Source organism: Camelus bactrianus, chromosome X, assembly GCF_048773025.1.
Source record: "Camelus bactrianus isolate YW-2024 breed Bactrian camel chromosome X, ASM4877302v1, whole genome shotgun sequence".
NCBI classification, from domain to species: Eukaryota; Metazoa; Chordata; class Mammalia; order Artiodactyla; family Camelidae; genus Camelus; species Camelus bactrianus.
The window spans coordinates 72,128,665-72,152,744 of record NC_133575.1 but is presented as its reverse complement, the minus strand read 5'-3'; the positions used below and the strand labels follow the sequence as shown (position 1 = coordinate 72,152,744).

The 24,080-nt window shown below is 34.1% G+C and overlaps 1 pseudogene; it reads right to left on the bottom strand.

Moving 5' to 3' along the window:
• Positions 1-9,671: 9,671 nt before the first annotated feature.
• Positions 9,672-17,534, bottom strand: LOC105069314 (endophilin-B2-like; annotated as a pseudogene).
• Positions 17,535-24,080: the final 6,546 nt, after the last annotated feature.

The window sequence follows — 24,080 nt, the reverse complement described above, 5'->3', positions numbered from 1 at the left end:
AGATAACAACACAGATTATCTGCTGTCTCCCACCCAAAAGAGTACAAATCTCTATAATTATTAATATTTACAGAGATCACCAGATATTTATACCATAAAGCTGAATTCCCAGTCATTGCAGGTCACCAATTAGGAATAACTTATCAACTGTAAATAAACCAAAATAAAAATGTGAAATTAGTAGAGAGAATAACTAGATAGATAAAAGATAACTAGAGCAACACAGAGTGAGCAATTTTATAATTCTGTTGCTATTTGGGATATATTTCTGGTAGCCAGGAAAGTATATACCTGTGCTTAAGCCACCAGTGAGATATATTTCTTCAGTAACACAGTTTACCTGACTGTCAATTAAATCCATTGGCATCACAGTGAATAATCTCCAAAAGTATTAAAGGAGTTTTTAGAGAAAAACAAAATTTTGAATCTCTTAAAAAGAGTATGTGACAAATATGTTATTTAACTCACTAATAATGAGGGAACTAGTAAGATATTACAACTGATTTACAGAAGAAATCAGAATACATGTAAACAGGAGGATAATGAATACTCAAATAAATTTACAAAGAAATGCAAAATGGGTCAGTGATCAAATATTCTACTGGATGTAACTAATTTGCATTATGTGGATAATATTCATTGCATTATTTTTCAGTGTTTTATAACTTTCACATTGTAAAACAACTGAAAGACAGTGTAAGGTAGGGACAGGTGCTTGCTGTTGAAATAATTTAATTTGATGATATACATTAATTAAGGACTTTATACATACATTGAAAAATAACAGTGTTGAAATTTCAAAGACAAAGGAAGAAGAAAGATCTCTTTTTCTAATGTACACTGTTGATGCAAAATGTTATTCTTTCCTTATTGATTTTAAAATTTAAACTATCCTTAATATTCACTTATTTCTGATTGTTGCTAAATAATAATGTTGCCTTTGACAATGCAGGCTAAATAATGATTTGCTCCTAAACCTTCACCCAAACTGGTTGACTAGCTTAAAACTAACCTCTGATATATCTCACAGGAAATCCACTGTTGATTGATCCCTATGCTCATTGCTTCTGTGATTTACAGAATCTTAATTTATGGTGCTATTTCACTCTCAGTACAAGAAAATGACTACAAAATACCTCAAATTCATCTAGCTTCTGCTTAAACTTCTTGACAGGGACCTCACCATTGGTCTAGATAAGACCAAGGTTTGTTTGTCCCTAGAGCTTGTATTGATTCTGACTTATAGATGGCAGATTTATTTTGACTTGAAACCTTAAACTTAAATTCAAAGTATTGTGGACCATACCTTCCCAGATACTGAGATAAGCCATGGAAATGAATCAGTTTAATAAAGACTTACTCAGACACAAATACTCTGAAATTCCTCATGCTGCTGGCATTGATAAACAATGTTCCATAGTCTCTGTATTCCTTCAGTGTACACAGTACAATCTTTGGCTAAAATTTCAAAATGAATGTGTAAGTTTCAGATTATATATTTCAAAATTAAGACATTCAAATTTAATTTTTATCATTTATAAAAAGGAATCTAGAAATTGTGAAATATGCAATAATGTGCTTATTCTTATCCATTAGGAAGAATCAATAGTAATCTTAGAGCACATAAGCATGTTGAACAGATATTCAAATTATGTAGATTCACTAGATTAACAGATTCTGTAAGGTAAAATGTTTATTAGCTGATTTTCACTGTAAAGTTACATTTTTTATATAATTCCTTAGCACCTACTAAGTAAAAACAGTGGCTATATATATTTGGTTGTCACAAATCAATAATCGTAACTACTTGTGAACTCACTAAATGCCTTTATTCAAGATTCCCTTTGGCAGAACTTGCTAATGGACTAACACTCAATAGAGTCATACAAAAGTGAAGTGACAAGAGAAAGTCATAAATGGACTTGTAAATGGATATTAGATAATACTTAAATTTACTTTGAGTTGTATTGTTGAACTTTGTATATTAAGCCAGCCTACTTTTAACAGACACAATAAGGCAGGTGTAGATGACATTGGTAGTATTCTGCTTGGAGTTAATCAATCAATGCCGAGCAAAACAACCAAATTAAAAAGTGATGAGAAAAGTATAAGGAGAAAAGGGCATCTTATGTCCTATGCTTAGGAAGAGAGAAAAAGGCAAAAGTTGATCAAAGTTTCTTTTTATTAATGAAACAGATAAATGATCAAATGGAGATTTCTCGATATCTGTTGATTGAAAGAAAGACACAAAAGGATTTTGAGAAGTTTGGACTGACTGTTGTTCCCTTCGGATCAGCACAAAGAAGTAAAACCTAGCCATCCTCTCCCTTAGGAGGGAAAGAGATAGACCACACATCTTGTACCTCAGCTTTCCTGGAGACTACCCAAAGGACTGACTTCTCTCTTGTCTGCCTTGGAGTACTGACAGGACTTAAAAAGCTGTAGCTACCTAAGGACCAATGAGAATAAAGATGGAAGTTTGGACTTATAGTTATTATAGCCACTCCTCATGGCTCAGCATAAAACAAGTAGACAAAAAGCCCCAGCTTCTCCCTGGGGAGGAAAAGAGCTGGCCTACACATCTAATGCCCTGACTTTTTCAGGGACTGCTCAAAGGATTGGCTTCCACTTTGCCGGTCTCACAGCACTATGAGACTGGGAGCCAACGCATTCTAGCCTCCTATCAGTCAGTGAGAACAAAGATGGCAGTTTGAAAAAATGGTCATGTTAGCACTTCCTTCTAACTTAGTACAGAGCAAGTAGATTAAACAAACAAACAAATAAACAAAAACCCACCCTTCTCCTATCTTCTCTCTAGAGAGAGAAAGAGTTGGGCAGAAGATCTGATGCCCCAATATTTCTGTGAGTTTTAGTCTCACTTTTCTAAAAGGACCTGGCACATTCTGGATTCCTGGGATCTACTAAGAACAAATGAAGTGGGGTGGACCTGAAAAGTTAGAGAGGACCCCCCACCCCAAATCTCTGATTGGGCTAATTTATGAAGGTCTTCTGTATGAGGTGAGTCTTTGAAGACTGGGAGAGATAGTTTCTTTTTTTCTAATATGAAGATAATACAATAAGTGAAGAAAAATGAAGACACAGGAAATTATGTCCCAAACCAAGGAACAAAATAAAAATTCTTCAGAAAACAACCTTAATGAATCAAAGGTATGTGATTTGATTACAGAGAATTCAAAATAGCTATCAGAAAGATGCTCAACAAAGTTAGGAGAACAATGCATGGACAAAGTGAAAATTTCAACAAAGAGACAAGATACATTAGAAAGTATTGAAGAGAAATCATGAAGCTGAAGAATACATGAACTAAACTAAAAAAAAAAAATTTCCTAAATAATTTCAACAGTAGATTAGATAAAGAATATGAAAGGATTAAAAAAGTCAAAGACAAGTCATTATAAAGTATTGAAATTATCCATGCAAAAGAGCAGCAAGAACAAAACAAGAAGAGTGCAGAGTGAAGAAAGCTTAAAAGACAATGGGACACCGTCAAGTGGACCATTAAACACGTCACACAAAAAGAGAAGACAAAGAGAACGGGGCAGAAAGCTTATTCAAAGAAATAATGGCTGAAAAACTCCCAAATCCAGGGAGAGAAGTGAGCGTCCAGATCAATGAGGACCAATGGATCTCAACTAAGATGAACCCTAAAAATCCACACTGAGACACATTATAATTAAATTGTCAAAAGTCTGGTCAAAGAGATCATTTTGAAAGCAATGAGAGAAAAATGAGTTGTTACATACAAGGGATTCCCCATAAAACTATCAGTGGACTTTTCAGCAGAAATCTTGTAGGCCAGAAGGGAGTGAGATGTTATAGTCAAAATACTTAGAGAAAAAGACTATCAACCACGAATACTATTCTTGGCCAAAATATTCTTCAAACATGAAAGAGAGATAAAGATTTTCCCAGACAGACAAAAGCTGAATGTGCTCATTTTCATTAAGATCTACTTTACAAGGAATCCTAATGGGAGCTGTCCAAGTTGAAATGAAAATAAGCTAAACAGCAATACAAAAGCATATGAAAGTATAAAACTCGCTGGTAAAGGTAAACATAGAGACAAAAATAGAATACTGTAATACTGTAACAGTGGTTGTTAAATCACTTTCAATCCTGATACAAATGTTAAAAGATAAAAGTATTACAAATAACTATAGTTAGAAAAGATATGGTAATGGATACACAATATGAAAAGTTTTTTTTTCCTAATATGAAGATAATAATACAGAGTCAAGAGAAATGAAGACATAGGGAATAAACCTACCTAAAGAGGTATAATACCTGTAGTTGAAAAACTTTAAGACACTGATGAAATAAATTGAAGAGGACACAAACAGTTGGAAAGATATACCACATATACAATGGAGAAAAGACACTCTCTTCAATAAGTGGTGGACTGGACAGCTAAATGTAAAAGAATTTAATAAGACACTTTCTAAAACCATATAAAAATAAACTCAAACTAGATTAAAGACTTAAATGTAAGATCAGATACTATAAGACTCCTAGAGGTAAACATAGACCGATCACTTTTTTGCATAATTTATAGCAGTATCTTTTCAATCCATCTCCTAAACCAAAGGAAATAAAACAAAAATAAACAAATCTCTGCTTATGAATTTGTTGTTATAGACTATATTGATTGTGTTCTGTGACATTTAAAGAATAATAATTTCTTGTGCCTCTCAAAGTATATTCAAAACTTCAGTAAAATAATGATGTCTAAATGACTTGAAACTATTGGTGGTATGTGTAGTTCTATGTAAAATAATGGGTATGCACAATGCATATACAAGGTAAAATTGGCATAAATCCTATTGGACAATCTGGAATTGTCTATCAGTCTTTGCCAAGCATTCTACCAGCCTACCCCCCTAAAAGGAAAGCATGAACCAGGTTATAAAGACCTGACATCAAAGGACATGATGGATCTAGGGCAGGTAAGCAACCAAGCTTGACACTGGGGGACCAAATATTTGACCACCTAATGCTTTCTATTAAAAAAAAATTAATGATCAAAAGGGGGAAATTGATGAAATAGCATTTATATTTTAAGTCAGGACAAGAAAGTATAAACATAAAATTCTCTCTATTCACTTGGGCCTCCTCCCTCGCTGCCTAATGTGCAATGTGTATCTGCATTATACAGTAACCAGACCGCCTCAAAGGTGGGAATGCCTGTTCAACTGCAAAGATCAATTATTGTTCCTTTCTTCTGATGATAGTAATGTAATTTCTTAAAAGATTAGCACTTTTCCCAATTCTGCAGGCAGTCTTGGTGATTTGTTGCTCATTTTGCATGTGCTAACCTGGACTGTATCTTTGGTGAACTTTACATAAAATGTCAGTGTATAATTTTGATGTACAACTCTTTGTGTCAAAAATGGATATGACTGTGCCTTTGACTTCTAAGTGACAGAACATTTTTCAGAGCTTTTTAAGAGTCTGTCTCCTGGATTATAATCCTCAGTTTGGCTTGAATAAAATTCCCCTTTTTTCTTGATTATTAATTAAAATTTCATTGACATAGGAAAGATTTAATTTTATATATTGGCCTTTCATTATGTGACCTTGCTATACTCACTGTTTTCAGGAGTTGTTGTTTATTTGTTTTTGTCTTTAGGTTCTATGGGAATTTGTACTAGACACATCATCTACAATAGACAATTTTTTTTTCAAATCTATATGACTTGTATTTCTTTTTCATGACTTACTACACTATCTAGTTGTCCATGGACTATGTCGCATAGGAGTTGTGAAAGAGGACATCTACAACTTGTTTATAGTCTTACGGGGAGAGTGCATAGATTCTAACCATTATTAAATACTATGTTAGCTGTAAATTTTTTTGCATATACACTTAATGGGGCAAAGGAAGCTTTCTTCTATTCCTGTTTTTTGAAAGCTACTAACATGAATGAATGTTGAATTTCATTGAATGCTTTTTCTGATATAGTTGATATAATCATATGGTTTTTTCTTATTTAGCCTGTTAATATGATGACTTACAAATGTTGGATCAGTGTTATACTCCTGGAATAAACCCAACATGATTGTGATATATTATTATTTTTATATATTATAGGATTCTATTTGCTAGTATTTTTTAAAGATTTTATATCTTTTTATGACAGAAATTAGCTTTCTTTTATTATAATATCTATGAAAGGGATAATGATATGCCAACTTAGAACATACCAATTTGACATAAAAATCATTGTGAGCGGAAGTCAACTGAGAATCAGCTTTTTCAAGAAGTGTTATCTGCCTCTTCCTATCTACCTAAGAGCAGGACAAAACTTCCCTTTCTGAAAGTGCCTGCCCCTTGTTCCAGGAAGAGAAGAGTGACTATTATCACTGGAGATGGAGAGTAGACACCAGAATGACTTTGCATAAACAGAGCTAACTAAAACAGTTCTTATCTTCCATTAGTTCCCTCATATATTTCCTAACCACTTCCCCATAATCTGTGGTCCCTTGGAATCCAAGCCCTCTTTCCTTTGTTAAAAGGGTATAGAAGCCCCCAAGTTTAACTGCTTTGAGTGCCACTTACCTTTTGTGAAACTCCCATGCATGTAAATATTAATAAAAATTATGTTCTTTTTTTCCTCTTAATCTTTCTCTTGTTAGTTTAATTTGCAGGCCCCCAGAGATAAAAACTTAATAGGGTAGAGAAAAAGTTTTTCCTCCCAGATCTCTATATATCACTTTGGTATTGCAGTGATTCTGGCCAGATAAAATGCATTGGAAAGTATTTTCTTTTTCTATGTTCTGGATGAGATTATGTAGAATTGGTAGTAAGTTTTCCTTAAATATTTGGTAGAATTCACCAATAAAACCATCTGAGCCTTGCACTTTCATTTTTGTTACTTTTAGACTACTAATTCAATCTATTTCCCCTCTACTAAGATTTGGTAGTTTGAGTTTTTCAATAGATTTGTTTATTTTATCTAGTTTTCAAATTTTGGGGCATATGTGTCCATAGTACCCCTTATTATTCTTTGAATGCGTACAAGAACAATACTAATGACCTCTCTTTTATATCTGATATCAGTAATTTGTGTCATCTTCCTTCCTTTTTTCCTGGTTAACCTGGCTACATGCTTGTCTTGTTTATCTTTTCAAAAGGCCAGTTCTTGGTTTTATTGATTTTTCTCTATACTTTTTTATCCACAATTTCATTTATTTTTGTCTCTTTTTTTTTCATTTTTTTCTGATTAGTTTGATCTTAAATTGATATTCTCTCTTTAAAAGTTTGAAGATTAAAGTATTGGTTTTAGATCTTTCTTTTCTAATATACACATTTAATGCTATAAATTTTCTCTTAAATTATTGCATTAGCTATATCCCACAAATTTTAATAAACTTTATTTTTATTTTAATTTGGTATAAACAAATTTTTAATTTATTTTGAGCTGCCTTTTTTGACTCTTGTGTTACATAGACTTTTCCACTTCAATTTCCAAATATTTAAGGATTGTAAAGCTAGCTTTCTGTTGATTAATAGTTTAATTTCCTTGTATTATGAGAACACACATTATATGATTTAAATTCTTGTAAAACTTTTATTGTTCTTTTCTGTAGCCAAGAATGTGATTTATCTGATGAAAATTCTTTGTGTGTAAAGAAGAATGCATATTCTGCTGCTATCAGATAGAATATTTTATAAATGTTAATTATATTAAGTAGATTGGTAGTACTGTTTAGGTCTTTTATATCTTTATTGATATACTTTGTGGATATATTTCATGCCTTCTATCTATCAAGTACCGATAGAGGTGTTGAAGTTTCCAACTGTAATAGTGGATTTTTTCAATTTTTCTATTATATATTTTTGCTTCATGTATTTTTATTGACTTATAATTGACATATAACATATTAGTTTAAGGTGTACAACATAGTAATTTGATATATGTATGTATTGCAAAATGGTCACCATGAGAAGTCTAGTCAACATCATTCAACAAACATAGTTATAATTTTTGTGTGTGATCTAAACTTTTAAGGTCTACATTTTTAGCAACTTTTAAATATCCAATACAGTATTATTAACTACAGTCACAGTACTGTACATCCCCATGACTCATTTATTTTATAACTGGAAGTTTGTACTTTCTGACCTCCTTCACCCATTTGAGTGATTTTTGTTTTTATTGCACCTATCAGTCACCAATCTGTTCTCTGTATCTATCTATATATTTGGTGGGTTTTGTTTGTTTTGTTCTGTTTTGGTTTTTTAGATTCCACATATAAGTGAGATTATACAGTATTTGTTTTTATGTCTGACTTATTTGGCATAATATCTTCAAAGTCCATCCATGTTGTAGCAAAAGGCAGAATTTTCTTCTTTTTTATGACATATATACATATACATGTATCCATTTATATTTAAATTTATCCATTTATTCACCAGTGGACACTTAGATTGTTTCCATGGTTTGACTATTATAAATAATGCTGTAATGAACATAATGAAGGTACAGATACCATTTAAAGTTAGTGTTTCATTTCCTTTGAATAAATATCAGAAGTAGAATTGCTGGATCATAAGGTAGTTATATTTTTTTTTTTAATTTTTGAGGAACTTCCATGCTGTTTTCCATAGTTGCTGCACTGATTTACATTCCCACCAATAATGCATGAGTGTCCCCTTTTCTTCACATCTTTTCCAGCACTTGCTATTTGTTGTCTTTTTGATAATAGCTATTCTGACAGGTGTGAAGTGATACCTCATTGTGGTTTTCATTTGCATTTCCCTGATAATTTGTGATGTTGAGAACCTTTTTATGTACCTGTTGGCCATCTGTATGTCTTCTTTGGAAAATTTCTATTTAGATCATCTGCATAGTTTTAAATTAGTTTTTTATTTTGCTGTTGACTTGTATGGGTCTGTATTTTAGATATTAACTCTGTATCAGATATATTATTTGCAAATACTGTCTCCCTTTCTGTAGGTTGCCTTTTTATTTTATCAATGGTTTCTCTCACTGTGTGAAAGTTTTTATGTTTAATATGCTTCCTCTTATTGATTTCTGCTTTTGTTACCTTTGCTTTTGGTGACATATTCTAAAAAGTCACCAATTTCTTTCATTAACATATTATAGTTTTCAGTGTACAAGTCTCTCACCTCTTTGGCTAACTTTATTCCTAGATGTCTTATTCCTTTTGATACAATTATAAATGGGATTTTTAAAATTTCTCTTTCGGATATTTTGTTATTAGTACATAGAAACACAACTGATTGTTATCTGTGATTTTGCATCTTGCAACTTTGCTGAATTCATTTATTAGTTCTAACAGGTTTTTTGGTGGAGTCTTTAGAGCTTTTTATATATAATATCATGTCACCTGCCGTTAATGACAGTTTTACTTCTGTTTTCTGATTTAGATGCCTTTTATTTCTTTTTCTTGCCTAACCGCCCTGGCTAGGATTTCCAATACTATGTTGAATAAAAGTGGGCATCCTTGTCTTGTTCCTAACCTTCAAGAAAACTCTTTCAGCTTTTCACCATTGAGTATGTTGTTATCTGTGGATTTGCCATATATGTTCTTATTTGGGGGCACACAAGCGATGGTTTATTACTCATCACTGCTAGAGCAAGCAGACAGGTAGAGTAAAAAGATAAGTTAAAAAGTGAGTTCAGATTGGTGCAGGCTGAAGCCACCATATTTGGCTTGAACTATAAGGGGATGGGAGTAGAAGGGTAGCATTGGGGAGATGCCACTCACTGGCGCAACCCTGCCTCTCAAGCCAGACTCCCTCTCAGCTCCAGTTCATCCAGAGGGGACAGCATCCAGTCCCTGGGGGCTGTCAGTCCTTCCTGCCTTTCCCCTTTTACTGCTTTTGGCAACTAAGAGGTAGGTGCTATCTTCTTATCAAGGATGTACCCCAAGACACCCTCAGGCAGTCTGTGGCTGACTCCCACACATGCCTAGGTGCCGAGTACAGTTGCTGAAGCCAAACCTCTCTGTCCTTAACACGAGCCGGGAGGGCTGGAGTGCTTAGGGGAAGCAGACAGGGTTGGAGAATCCAGAACCACAGGTCAGAAACAGGGATAGAGGAAAGAATAGTATCATTCAGCCTCTGGGATCCCTTCATAGCTGCATAACTGGGGGCAAGGAGAGAATGGAGTTATTCTCCCCACCCTCAGCAGCTGGAACACCAATAGACAAGATTAGTGGCAGAGTTGCACCCATCCTCTCCTGCCCAAGCCAGAATGGGCAGGGGCTTGGGAGGGGCCCACTTAGGTGAGCAGCACCAAGTACGTGATGGGGACCTCTCTCTTCTTGCTGCCTCTCTCATCAGTGAGTCAGTCAGGGTCCATGCTGGGCATACTGTAGACAGTGATGAGTTCACCAGTCAGTAGGGCCAACTCACTGCTGTCCAGCTGCTTTGTTGTTGTAGAGTATCTGGGCTTTTGAGTTCTGCTGGTGGGTGAGGCAAACTTCTCCTGGTAGATAGTGGCCTCCCTGGAGAGGCCAGGCCACCCACAAAGGGTACCACAGGCATAGTAGCCCTGGTGCTGGGTGAGGTGCTGCTCAGAGGTTGGGAGATAGGTTATGTTGTGTCCACAAAGGTGTCTGGAAATCTCCCCAGCTGTTTCTGTAAGCCCAGCACATGGCAGTAGCTCTATACACAGTAAGTTGTCTGAGATTCTAGGAGCTCATGGAGGCAGTGAAGGTGGTTCAAGTGAGTGCTGCTGATTTTCTCCACAAGGAGATGGGTCACTTCTGCCTGCCAGTCAAACTCTAACTGGGCCACTTGGAGCTCTTGTTAAGTCCTGTCCATTTCATCATTCCAAAATGCAGAGGCACTCACCAAGAGAATATAATTGTAAGGCCTAGTTTCCTGAAAGTCAGGCACCACTGTTATGCCTTTGGCTTCTGCCACTCTGGCTTCCTTCAGCAGTGCTTTACAGGCATCTAAGTCCAGAGGACCATTTTGGAGGAGCCATTTCTGCCTTGGAAATCATCATCCAGCCCCATTCTAAGAAGTTGCACTGGGGTGTGAGGTTACTTGATGGAGACTATCAGTGAAAAGTTAATCAGTCAATCTAAGAAAGAAATTGAAACTTTTATTCCAGCCAAATTTGAGGATTGTAATCTGGGAAGAGCATCTCAGAAAGCTCTGAGAACTTTTCCACTGGTTAGAAATCAAGGCACAGTTTTGTAAGTTTTTTGAGACTGAGGGCTGTACCTTAAATGACATATTATTGACAGTTCACACAATCCAGAGCTCAGCATCATCATGGCCCCTTACAAAATCAAGAAGGAATGTTATCTTTTAAGGAATTGTCTTGTTGATGATAGGAGAATGTTGCTCTTTATGGTTGAGCGGGTATTTCTGCCGATATTGTGGTCAATGCATAATGCAGATACACAATGCAGTTTTGGGAGAAGGGGCCAAAGGGAAGGGAAGAATTTTTTATGTTTAAATTTTTCTTGTCTTACCATAAAATATGAATTTTATTTCACAAGGCTGTGTGATAAAATCCCTCTCTGTGGCTCCCAGGTGTTTTTCCAGCTTCTGCCATCCTGATCAATGTCTTTCCTTTAGAAGCAATGGATGCCAGCTCACTGGCCACCTCTGTTATGTTCCCCACTGGTGACTTGCAAGGGCACCTTCCTGCTTAGCTTCTCATACATAAACTCCTACAAATGGGCACTGAGGTTGGGCTACAGCAGCTCTCTGCCTTAGGATTTCCTCTGTCTAGTGCTTGGTATGGTCCTCTGGGACCAGAAGATTTTCAAAGTGGTTGTCAAGTTCTGCCTTCTCAGCCTGGCTGAACTTTGTGAACTGCACAGCCCAAGATAGGAAGATGCCCACGTCTGCTTCTTCACGTTGCAGTCCATCCCAGCTATAGAAGTGGATTTGTATGTATCTTTTTTTTAACTTTTGTAAGTTTTTGATTCATGTATTTTGATGCTCTTTTAATACATTCATACATGTTTAGAATTTTGATGTCTTCTTGGGTAAATGATCCTTTTGTCAGTATGTAATGTCCTTTCTTCTTAGTAATTTTCCTTTATAAAATCTGCTTTTTCTTAAATAAATATAGCTTATTTCAGGGTTGTTTTTGTTGTTTTTCAATTAGTGTTAGTATGGAATATCTTTTATCCTGCCATCACTTTTAACCTAATTCTTTATATTTAAAATGAGTCTCTGGTAGACAACAGATAGTTGAGTATTACTTTTTAAATTTTATCCACTCTAACAGTCTGTCTTTTAATTGGTATATTTAAACCACTCCCATTTAAAGTGATTATTTCTATAACTGTATTAAAACCTGCCATTCTTGTAACTATTCTCTACTTGTTGCATTTTATTTTGTTCCATTGTATCTCTGCTCTCATACATGATGTATTATTCATATTTGACATATCATTCATATTTATTTTCAATATTTTATTCGTTAACCTAGAGTTTACAATGTAAATTTGAAAATATCTATGTCCAACTTCAAATAACCTTATATTATGTTATAATAGAGTGTTTCTAATAGTTCCCAAATGTTTTTGTAACATTACTATCAATTTATCTATAAGCTATAATTACAAATATGATATTATTTCTTTAAATACACAATTACCATTTAGATTAATTAAGAATAAGAAAAATAGTAGATTTTAACTTATCCTTACTTTCCCCTACACTATTCTTTTCTTTATGTAGATCCTAGCTTTCAACCTATGTCTTTTCTTCTGAGTGAAGAACTTTTAATATTTCTTATAAAGTCTGCTCACAATTAATTCCCTCATTAAAGACCTTTTAGAGAAAGTCTTCATTTTTCTTTGCTTTTGTAAGATAATTTCACTGGATATAGAATTCTATTAATTTTATAATATTATTTTAAGGAATCAAAGATTTTACCTTAATCTCTTTCTATATGCATGGTTTCTAATGATAAGTCGTCTGTAACTTTAATCCTTGAAATTCTGTCAGTAAAGTATTTTCCTCCCTGACTCTGGCTTCCAAGATATTTTGTCTTTAGACTTACTTAGTTTTGATATGATATACCTAGATATATTTTAAATTTTATCTGTATTGTTCTTGATATTTATCCTGCTTGCAGTTCAGTGAGATTCCTGGATCTGTGGGTTGTTGTCTGTCATTAATTGTCAAAAATCCTTAGCCATTATTACTTCAAATATTTATTCTGCTCTTCTCTGTATTTCTTCTTATTTTGTTTCAGTTATGCATATATTACACCTTTTGAAATTGTTCCATAGTCTTTGGATATTCTGTTCCATTTTTGTCATTATTATTATTATTTGCATTTCAGTTCAGGAAGTTTCTATTAACTCATAATAAGCTCACTAATTCTTTCTTTAGTTGTGTTGGATCTATTGTTGATCCTATCGAAAGGTATTCTTTGTTTTGGTTACAGTGTTTTACTATTTCTAATATTTACTTTTGACTTTTTCCTAGAGTTTCCATCTCTCTGCTTGGAATACCCACATATTCTTGTATTTTTCCTTTAGAATCAGGAACATATTACAGACATTTTAAATTCCCTGCTTGATAATTCCAACATCTGTGTCATATCTGACACAGAATCTGATTGTGATGCTTACTTTGTCTCTTCAGACTGTGTTTTTTTTCTTGCATTTTTATCATATCTTGTAATTTTTTGTTGAAAGTGAGGAATGTTGTATTGAGTAATTGTACCTGGTATAAATGGAACTTTAGCATGAGCACTTATGTTAATATAGCTAACAGTTGGACTCTAGTTAATGTTTATTGTATGTATATCCATCAGAGGGCTCAAATTCATCTAACATACTTGTTTTTGTCATTCTTGGTTTGGGGTGTCTCTGCACTGCTTCTCAGTCTGTGTTTAGCAGCTCTTTCAGCTGTAATCTACTGTTATACTGGAGTCTTGTTGACATGGTGGTAGTGTGGAGGGAAGAGAAAGCATTCTATTATCTTCTGATTCTCAGTCTATTAATGGGCGCAATTGTATTTTAGAGTTTTAGCTGTCTTCTTTCAAAAATGGTTAGCTTAATAGACATAAATCAATAATGAAATATTAATAACCATGTGCAAGGTTCTTTACATGCATTTATTCACTTTAACTTCAAAACAAGTCTCCAAAGTTAGTACTACAATGGTCTTCACTTCACGGATGGAAAACTACTGCCCATAATGTTTAATTGCTTTATCCAGTCATACAACTGTTAAGTAGTAGAACCCTTACAAAATTTTGCCTCATAATCTAAGTTTGAATATAGAGTATTTTACTAGCCAGAGGGGAGAAGGCACACTCTTTTCAAGCACATATGGAACATTTAAATATTAGATACATAATTTAATACTTAAAACAATCTAGAGGTAGATATTAACCCTATATTTTAAGTTGTTAAATTAAAGTAGAGAGATTTTAAAAAGTATCTAGGGTCATACAGCATCGAATTCTAGATCTGTCTAATTCCAGAGTTGATATGCTTTGTACTATACCATACTATTTTACTGTGAAAATTGAGAATATATAGAAGATGGCATGTAGAGTATTTCACATATAGGTTTGAGATCATGAAAAGGTAGCAGCAGGAAAGACATAGACTTATGCAGATAAAACTAAAAATAAATTTGCTGCTTCCTCACCCTGTTTACACTCACTGTTCGATAAGCCCTGAAAGAGAATATTTACTGATCTGTTACTTCTGTATGGCACTTTCACTAAGCTTTAGTGTCTGGTCATTTTCCCAGTAAGCTGACTGATACTGTAAACTTGTTTTTGCTTAGTGTTAAGTGCAGATAAAAGCTGAATGTTTTGCCACTAGCAAATAACACGTGTATTTTAGCGCAGGCTTTCAGTATGGAAATTTGAGACTTCCAGGGAGGGTTTATGATGTGCTTTTGTGAAACACTGCCCGAAACCCTTGGGTCATGCACTAGGTACAGCTCTCTACTCCAATTATGTAAAAATGTCTAGTTTTCACAGAGACATAGTAATGGCTAGACATGAGGTTCAATGTTTAATATGGGAATAAATTATATAGAGGTTAGAAACCTATAGATTTGAAAACTGAAAAACAGTCAAGGGTTTTTCATTTGTAGTATGGTGTAGTCTAAAGGGAAGCACTTTTTTAAAGCAAAATATAGAATAATTTGGAGGCAAGAAACCACAAAAGTAACAACATGAAGAGGAGAGATTAAGAAAAATACAACTGACTTCACCCAGCATTGAAATATTAAATTCTTCTATCTAAACATTTTCCATTATGACTGCCATTTCTCTGTCAAAAACAGAGAGCAAAATTCCATGGTATTGGGCAAAGTGCTCAAGACACTTTCCTTCCTCTCTCCAGTATTTTTTTTTTTCCCATGAAGGCATGGCTGATGGGCTGATGTCCTTGCCTCTACGTATTAGATCAGTTTTCCTTGTATTTTAAGGACCTTTCCGAATTCCAAATTTAAAGAAAAATTGTCACTAATTCTTTACAACTATCTCCTCTTCCATTATGTATAAGTAAAAAAAAAAAAAAACAAATTAAAAAAATTCCAGCTTTATTGAGATATAGTTGAAAATTAACATTGTGTAAGTTTAAGATGTACACTATAGATTCTACATGTGTATATTGCAAAATGATTACCACAATAAGATTAGTTAACACATCCATTAGCTTACATAGTTACATCTTTTTTTCTGGTGGGAGTTTTTAAAAGCTACTCTGTTAGCAACTTTCAAATATGTAATATAGTATTGTTAACTATAATCACCATGCTGTATATTACATCTGTACATTACATCCCCAGAATTTATTCATCTTATAACTGGAAGTTTGAACACTTTCACCAGCTCTATCCATTTATCCCACCCCCAGCCCTTGCCCCTGGCAGAGACCAATCTGTTGTCTGGTTCTTATGTCTTATTCCACAATTAAATAAGATTATACAGTATTTGTCTTTATCTGATATTTCATTTAGCATAATATTCTCAAGATTCATCCATGTTGTGACAAATGGCAGGATTTGCTGCTTTATTCTTTTATTATTATTTTTACATTTTCTTTATCCATTCGTTTTTTAATTTTTATTTTTAAGCTTTATTGAGGTATAACTGATAAGTAAAATTGTAACATATTTAAACTGAACAACATGATGATTGATATATGTTTACATTGTAAAGGATTACCACAATCAAATTAATTAACACATCCATCATATATATTTATCTTTTTTGTGTGAGAGCACTTAAGTTCCATTTGTTCAGTAAATTTCAGTTATACAATACAGTATTATTAACTATGGTTGCCACTTAATACATTAAATCCTCAGACTTTTTCTTCTAAAATTGAAAATAGGTACCCTTTTACCAACTTCACCTCATTTCTTATAGTCCTTTTTCTAATTTATTAATTGGAACATTTAATCAACTTTCTTTTTTGTTTTTTATATTTTTTTCAGATTTATGAGATATAATGGACAATCATTGTATATATTAAGGTGTACAATGTGATGTTTTTGTATAAATGTAAATGTGAAATAATCACACAATCAAGCTAATTAGCATTTATTACTTCACGTAGTTACCAATTTTTTGTTTTGTTTTTATTTTTAATCTGCCACTCTCTGTCCCTCTGGGAAGCCACCTATCTGATCTCTGTATGTATGAATCTGTTTCTGTTTTGTTATGTTTGTTTATGTTTTCATTTTAGATTTTTATAGAAGTGAAATCATATGGTATATAGTATTTGTTGTTCTCTAACTTACCTTACTTAGCAAAATACCCTCTAGGTCCATTCAGGTTGTCTCAAATGGCAATATTTTATTATTTATTTTTTATGACTGATGAGTATTCCACTATATATATATCCACTCATCTGTCAATGGACACAGGTTACTTCTATATCTTGGCTGTTGTGAACAACGCTGCAGTGAACATAAGGGTGCATATATCTTTTCAGATTAGTGTTTTTGTTTCCTTCAGAATACCCAAAAGTGGAATTGCTAGACTGTATGGTAGTTCTATTTTTAATTCCTTGAGGAATCTCCATACTGTTTTCCATAGTGGCTGCATCATTTTACATTCCCACCAACAGTGCACAAAGATTTCCTTTTCTCTACATCCTTGCCAACACTTGTTTTGGTTGTCTTTTTGATAATAGCCATTCTGACAGGTGTGAGATGATAACTCATTTTGGCTTTAATTTGCATTTCTCTGGTGATGAGTGATGTTAAGCATTTTTTCATGTGTCTGTTGACCATCTTGGAAAACTATCTATTCAGGCCTTCTACCCATTTGCTAATCAAGTTTTTCTTTTATTTGATGTTGAGATGTATGAGTGAGTTCTTTGTATATTTTGGATATTAACTCTTTATCAGATATATTATTTGCAAATATCTTCTCCCATTAAGTAGATGGCCTTTTCATTTTGTTGTTAGTTTCCTTCACTATGAAAAAGCTTTGTAGTTTGATATAGTTACGTTTGTTTATTTTTGCTTCTGTTTCCCTTACCTGAAGAGACATATCCTCCCAAAGTGAAAGACCAATGTCAAAGACCATACTGTCTATGTTTTCTTCTAGGAGTTTTATGATTTCAGGTATTACATTAACTGTTTAGCCCGTTATGAATGTATTTTTGTATATGGTAAGAGAAGTAGTCCAGTTAGGTTATTTTGCATGTAGCTGTTCAGTTTTTGCAACACCATTTATTGAAGAAGCTGTCTTTTCATTGTATATGCCTTATACAGTGTATATGTATGCCTCCTTTGTCATAGATTAATTGCCCATAGAAGAGTGGATTTATTTTGGGAAATATATTTTTTCCCATTGATGTATGTGTCTGTTTTTCTAACAGTACTATATTGTTTTAAGTACTATAACTTTGTAGTATTGTTTTAAACAGGAAATGTGATACCTGCGGCTTTGTTCTTTCTCAAGATTGCTTTGTCCATTCGGGGTATTTTGTGTTTCCATACAAATTTTGATAGGGATTGCATTGAATCTATAGATTGCCTTGGGTAGTATGGTCATTTTAAGGGTATTGATTCATCCAATCCATGAGTATAGCATGTCTTTCCATCTGTTCATGTTGTCTCCAATTTCTTTCATCAATGTCTTAGAAGTTTCAGAGTACAGATCCTTTACCTCCTTAATTAGATAAATTCTAGTTGTTTTATTGTTTTTGATGCCATTTTAAATGGGACCATTTTCTTAATTTCTCTTTTTGACAGATCATTGTTAGTGTATAGAAACACAACAGATTTCTGTAATTAATTTTGTATCATGGACCTTTACTTAATTCCTTTATTAGCTCTAAGAGCTTTTTGCGGCATCCTTAGGATTTTTTCCTGAAGTAGGCTTGTATCAGTGTAAACTTTCTCTGAGAATTGCTTTTGTTGTGTCCCATAGCTTTTTATTGTTGCATTTCCATTTTCTTTTGTATACAGGTTTTTAGTTCTGATGTCCCCTTTGATTTCTTCAGTGACCAATTAATGTTTAGTATCATATTGTTTAGCCTTTGTGTGTTGGTGTTTTTGCAGTGTTTTTTTGTTTGCTTATAGTTATTTTCCAGTCTCAAGAGTTGTGGTCAGAAAAGATCCTTGATATGATTTCAGTCTTCTTAAATGATTGAGACTTGTTTAGTGGCCTAGCATATAATCTATGGGGAGAATGTTCTGTTTGCACTTGAAGAGAATGTGTATTCTGCTGCTTTTGGATGGAAGGTTCTATCTATATCTGTTAAGTCTATCTGGTCTAATGTGTCATTTAAGGCCAATTTTTCCTTGTTGATTTTTTTTTGGTCTGGATGATCTATTTATTGACATAAGTGTGGTGTTAAAGTCCCCTACTATTATTGTGTTACTGTCAATTTCTCCCTTTATGTTTGTTAACATTTCCTTTATATATTTAAGTAGTGCTACATTGAGTACATGTTTTTTACATTTATTATATTGTCTTATTGGATCTATCCCTTTATTATCACGTAATGCCCCTTTTGTCTCAGTTGTTTCAGGTTTTGTTTTAAAATCTATTCTGTCTTAAATGAATATTTGTACCCCAGATTTCTATTTGTTTCCATATCTTCTTCCATCCACTCACTTTCAGTTTGTTTGTATCTTTAGATCTGACATGAGGCTGTTATTGGCAGAATATGTGTAACACTTGTTTTTGTATCCATTCACCCACTCTGTGTCTTTTGATTGGAGCGTTTAGTCCATTTACATTTAAAGTAATTATTGATAGGTATATATTTATTGCCATTTTGTTAATTGTTTGGGGGTTTTGTCACTTGTTTGGGGGTTTTGTCTATAGGGGTTTTTTTGTTCCTTATTTTAATCTCCTCCCTTGTGATTTGATGACTATCTTTAGTATTATGTTTGAATTACCTTCTCTTTTTTGTATCTATTATTGGCTTTTGGTTTGTGGTTACATCAAGTTTATAGAAAGATAGATAGATAGATAGATAGATAGATAGATAGATAGATATGTCATATTTTAAGTTGATCTCTTAAGTTCAAATACATTCTAACAACCTTGTGTTTTCATTTCCCCCATGTTTAATTTTTTAACATCAGATTTTACTTTTTTTATTGTATCCCTTTTTTAAATTGTGTATCCCTTTACTACTTATTGTGGATATAAATGATTTTACTATTTTGTCTTTCAACCTTCCTACTACCTTTATAGTTGATTGATCTACTGCCTTTACTGTGCAATTTCCTTCACCAATGAAATTTTTTCTTATGTAATTTTCATATATCTAGTTATGGTCTTTTCTTTTCCACTTAGAGTAGTACCTTTGGCATTTCTTTTAAAGCTGGTTTAGCGGTGCTGAACTCTTTTAACTTCTTGTCTATACAACTCTTTATTTCTCCTTCAGATCTAAATGATAGCCTTGCCGGGTGGAATATTCTTGTTTATATTTTTTTTTTCCTTTCATCACTAAAAATACATTGTGCCTCTCCTTTCTGGCTTACAAAGTTTTGCTGAAAAGTAAACTACTAGACTTATAGTAGTTCCCTTGTACATAACTAGTTGCTTTTCCCTTGCTGCTTTTAATATTTTCTCTTTATTTTTAATTTTTGCCATTTTAATTACAGTGTGTCATTGTGTGAACCTCTTTGGGATGATCTTGTTTGAGACTATCTGTGCTTCCTGGACCTGGATATCTGTTTCCTTTCCCAGTTTAGGGAAGTTTTCAGCTACTATATGTCCTTAAGTAAGTTTTTTGCCCCATCTTCTCTCTCTTCTCTCTCTTCTCTTTTTGGGACCTCTATTATGTGAATGTTAGTATACTTGATGTTGTTGCAAGGGTCTCTTAAATTTCCTGAACTGTTACCCTTTTTAAAAATATGAGGTTTTTGTTCTTCAGCTTGAGTGATTTCAATTACTCTTTCAGTTTGCTGATTTGTTCCTCAGCATCATATAAACTGTGGATTCCTTCTAGTGTACTTTTTATTTCAGTGATTGTTTTCTTCAGCTTTCTTTGTTTCTTATTTATACTTTCTAACTCTTTGTTAAACTTCTCACTGTGTTTATCCATTCTTCTTCCAAGTTTTTTGAGCATCTTTATGATCATTATCTTGAACTCTTTATCAGACAGCTTGCTTACTTTTACTTCATTTACTTCTAGGATTTTTATCTTGCTCCTTCATTTGGACATATTTCTCTCTCACTTAATTTTTCCAGTTCTTTTTCATATTTATGTATTAGGTGTGTTGGTTATGTGTCTCAATCTTAGAGAAATGGGATTCTGTAGGAGATATCCTAGGGGCCCAACACCATACTTTCCTCTGATCACCAGGGCTGTATGCTCTAGGTGTGCCCTCTATGTATGTGGGCTTTGTAGGCTTTCTTACTGTGGGAGGGTCAACTACTGTGGGTGTGCTAATAAGGAGGGCTGGCACCTGTCCCGGTTGGCTACCAGGCCTTGCTTTGTGTGGAGGCTGCCAGCCATTGGTGGGTGGAGTTGAATTCTGGTGTGGCTGGCTACAGGGCCTGTAGTGTCCTGAGGATGGTGCTGGTCCACTGGTTAGTGGGACTAGGGCCTAGAGCAGGTAGCAGGGGTACCCAGGGGTGCCTATGGCTGGTGTCAACCTGCTGGTGGATGGGGCTAGGTTATTGCAGAGCTGGCTGCTTGGCCTGGGTATCCCAGTACTGTTGCTGACAAGCTGATGGGTAGGTAGGCCCCTGGAACGAACAGGCTAGAGAGAGGTCTCCAAAATGGCATTTGCTAGTACCAGTGTCCTTATGGTATAATGAGCTCTCAAAAATGGCTGTTGCCAGTATCTGTGTCCCCAGAAGGAGTCCCAGTTGCTTTCTAACTCTCTGGGAAACTCTCCAAGATCAGCAAGTGAGTCTGACCCAAGCTCCTTTCAAATCACTGCCTCTGTTCTGGGTCTCAGTGTGAGATTTTGCATACATGCACCCTTTAAGAGCAGAGTCTCCATTTCCTACAGCCCTTTGACTCTCCTATCTGCAAGCCCCACTGGCCTTCAAAGCCAGATGCTCTGTAGGCTTCTCTTCCTGATGCAGGACCCTCAGTCTGGGGAGCAAAATGTGGGTCTCAGTCCCTCCTATTCTTGGGGAGAACTGCAATTGTGATTTTCCTCCCATTTGTGAGTCACCTACCTAGGGGTCTGGGTCTTGATTATACTGTATCTCTGCCCCTCCTGTGCATCTTGTTGTAGTCCCTTCTTTATCTCTTTAGTTGTGGAAAATATTTTCTGCTAGTCATTCTCATAGATAGTTGCTCTGTAAATGGTTCTAATTTTGATGTGCCTATGGGAGGAGGTGAACTCAGGGTCTTCCTACTCCACTGTCTTTGTCACTCTTCTCCATTTATCTGTTGTTGGATTTTTAGGTTATTTCCATGTCTTGGTTATTGTAAATAATGCTTCAGTTAACATAATGGTGCAGATATCTACTTGAGATAGTAATTTTATTTCCTTTGGATATATACCCAGAACTGGAATTGCTGGATCTTATGGTAATTATATTTTTTTTTAATTTTCTTGAGGAATCTTCATACTGTTTTCCATAGTGGCTATACCAATTTACCTTCCCATCAAAAATGTAAAAGGATTTCCTTTGTTCACATGTTCACCAGCACTTGAGTTGACAGATATTTTGTGTAGATCATTGTGTTAGATGCTTTGCCAGATTCAAGAGGAAAAAAATATTATACCTACCCTCAAAAAGCTTCCAATTCAGTCAGAGAGAAAATATTCACAGAACCATAAGATTATTCAAAAATACTAGACAGTAGAAAAATAAATAATCACTGTATACTACAGGCTAAAATGCATTTAGGGATTTTGAGACAAGGGATATAAATGAGGGCTATAATTAACAGGGAAGGATTCACAGAAGAATGCTGCAGATTAGAATTTGGAAGTTTATTTTAATTAAGTCTAGCCATTCCTCATATCATCCCACAATTAATAAGCTGGGAAGAGAGAAACACAGTCTTATGGCTGCAAAAAACTACATGTGAAAAGAGTTATCAGCTTATACATTCTCCTTTTTCCTAAGTTTCTAGTAAAATATATGCATTTAAAATATATATATATGGAGAAGATATAGTCAATTGTGGCAACATATTAATGACTTCATAACTAATGTTTATAAATATATAAAGCATGTTGTAAAAGTGTCCTTAAAAACTTAAAATGTATTTTAAAATATACTCATCTAGTTCTAAACAAATTACCATATGCTGGATTTATATAAGCAAATACTATGCTCAGCAAATAGTATTACAGAAAGTAAACAGTATTGAATCAACTACATACATATATATATACATAAGTATGAAGTTGAGTGTGTGTGTGTGTGTGTGTGTAGTGGAAACATGCCTAACTACTCTCAATAAACTATAGGATACATAATTTAAGATTTAAAAACAATTATTTCATAATAAAATAATATAATTATACACTTTGATTTTTGCCTAAAATGGACCAGGCATTGATAACAGACATTGGGTAATTAATCTATGTGGCTGTCATAATTCCATTTATTTGTTTACCCAGTGTTATTCCACTTAAAACTTGATTATTGTGAATCTGCTGGTTATACAATGAAAGGACAGATTTTTTTCACCAGCTTATTCTTTCAATAATGGGCTTTACTTAGCAAGGAGATTTCATTAATAGTGTGTGTATGCAGAAAAATTGAGGATTATTGTCTGGTGTTTGCAGAGGAAATTATTATAGAAAGAAAATATAGCTATGTATAAAAATGGATTTACTATGAAGGAATGCATATAACTTCCTCAGAGTAAAGAAAGACTTATATTTGACCTCTGAAATAAATAATACCCTGTCTCAGATAAGCAAACAAATCAAAAATTTCAAAGATAAAGGAATGAAGATATCCTTTTGCAATGGAATACCTGTGTTTTCTCATCAAATCAAATTATGCATTAATTTATAGCTCAAATGGCCTCCAACTTTGCAAAATGCTGTCTGTAGTAGTAGCAAGAGTACTTTTGGAATTTCGTGATTTTATTAACTTATTCAATGTGATAGAGATTGCCTACCTGATCACCACAATGGCTTCCTTGTCCTCTGGTGTAGACAGGTCAATTAGATTTTCCAGTCTCTTTTGCAATTAGGTATTAGTACTACTTTGGATTAAGGCTGAGTTCAGGCCAATAGAATGTGGCCATGTATGATAAATGCAACTTCTAGACATGCCTCATAGAAGCCTCCCATGTTATTCTTCACATTCCCTTCATACTTCTACCAGTGTGATCTTGACCTCCAGGGCAACCTTGGAAACTATGTGTTAATGATGGCAGAGCCTCCTTGATTATGGGTTCTAGAATGATAGAAAATAATAAGACCCTCCCAAAACCTACTGCCCATTAAACTTTATGTGAGTGGAAAATAAATTTCTTATCTATTAGGTGACCAAGATTTCAGGTATAAGTATTAAATGAGCTAATGTTTCCATAACCAATGCATTATTTTTTAATTAATGCCTAACTTGAATTTGGTACTGTGCCAGATTTGCTATTTTAATGCTGTTTCCCCTGGCTAAAGGCCTAAACTGTAATCAAGACTCAAGTCTTTTGAATGGACCATTCAGATTATAGATAAT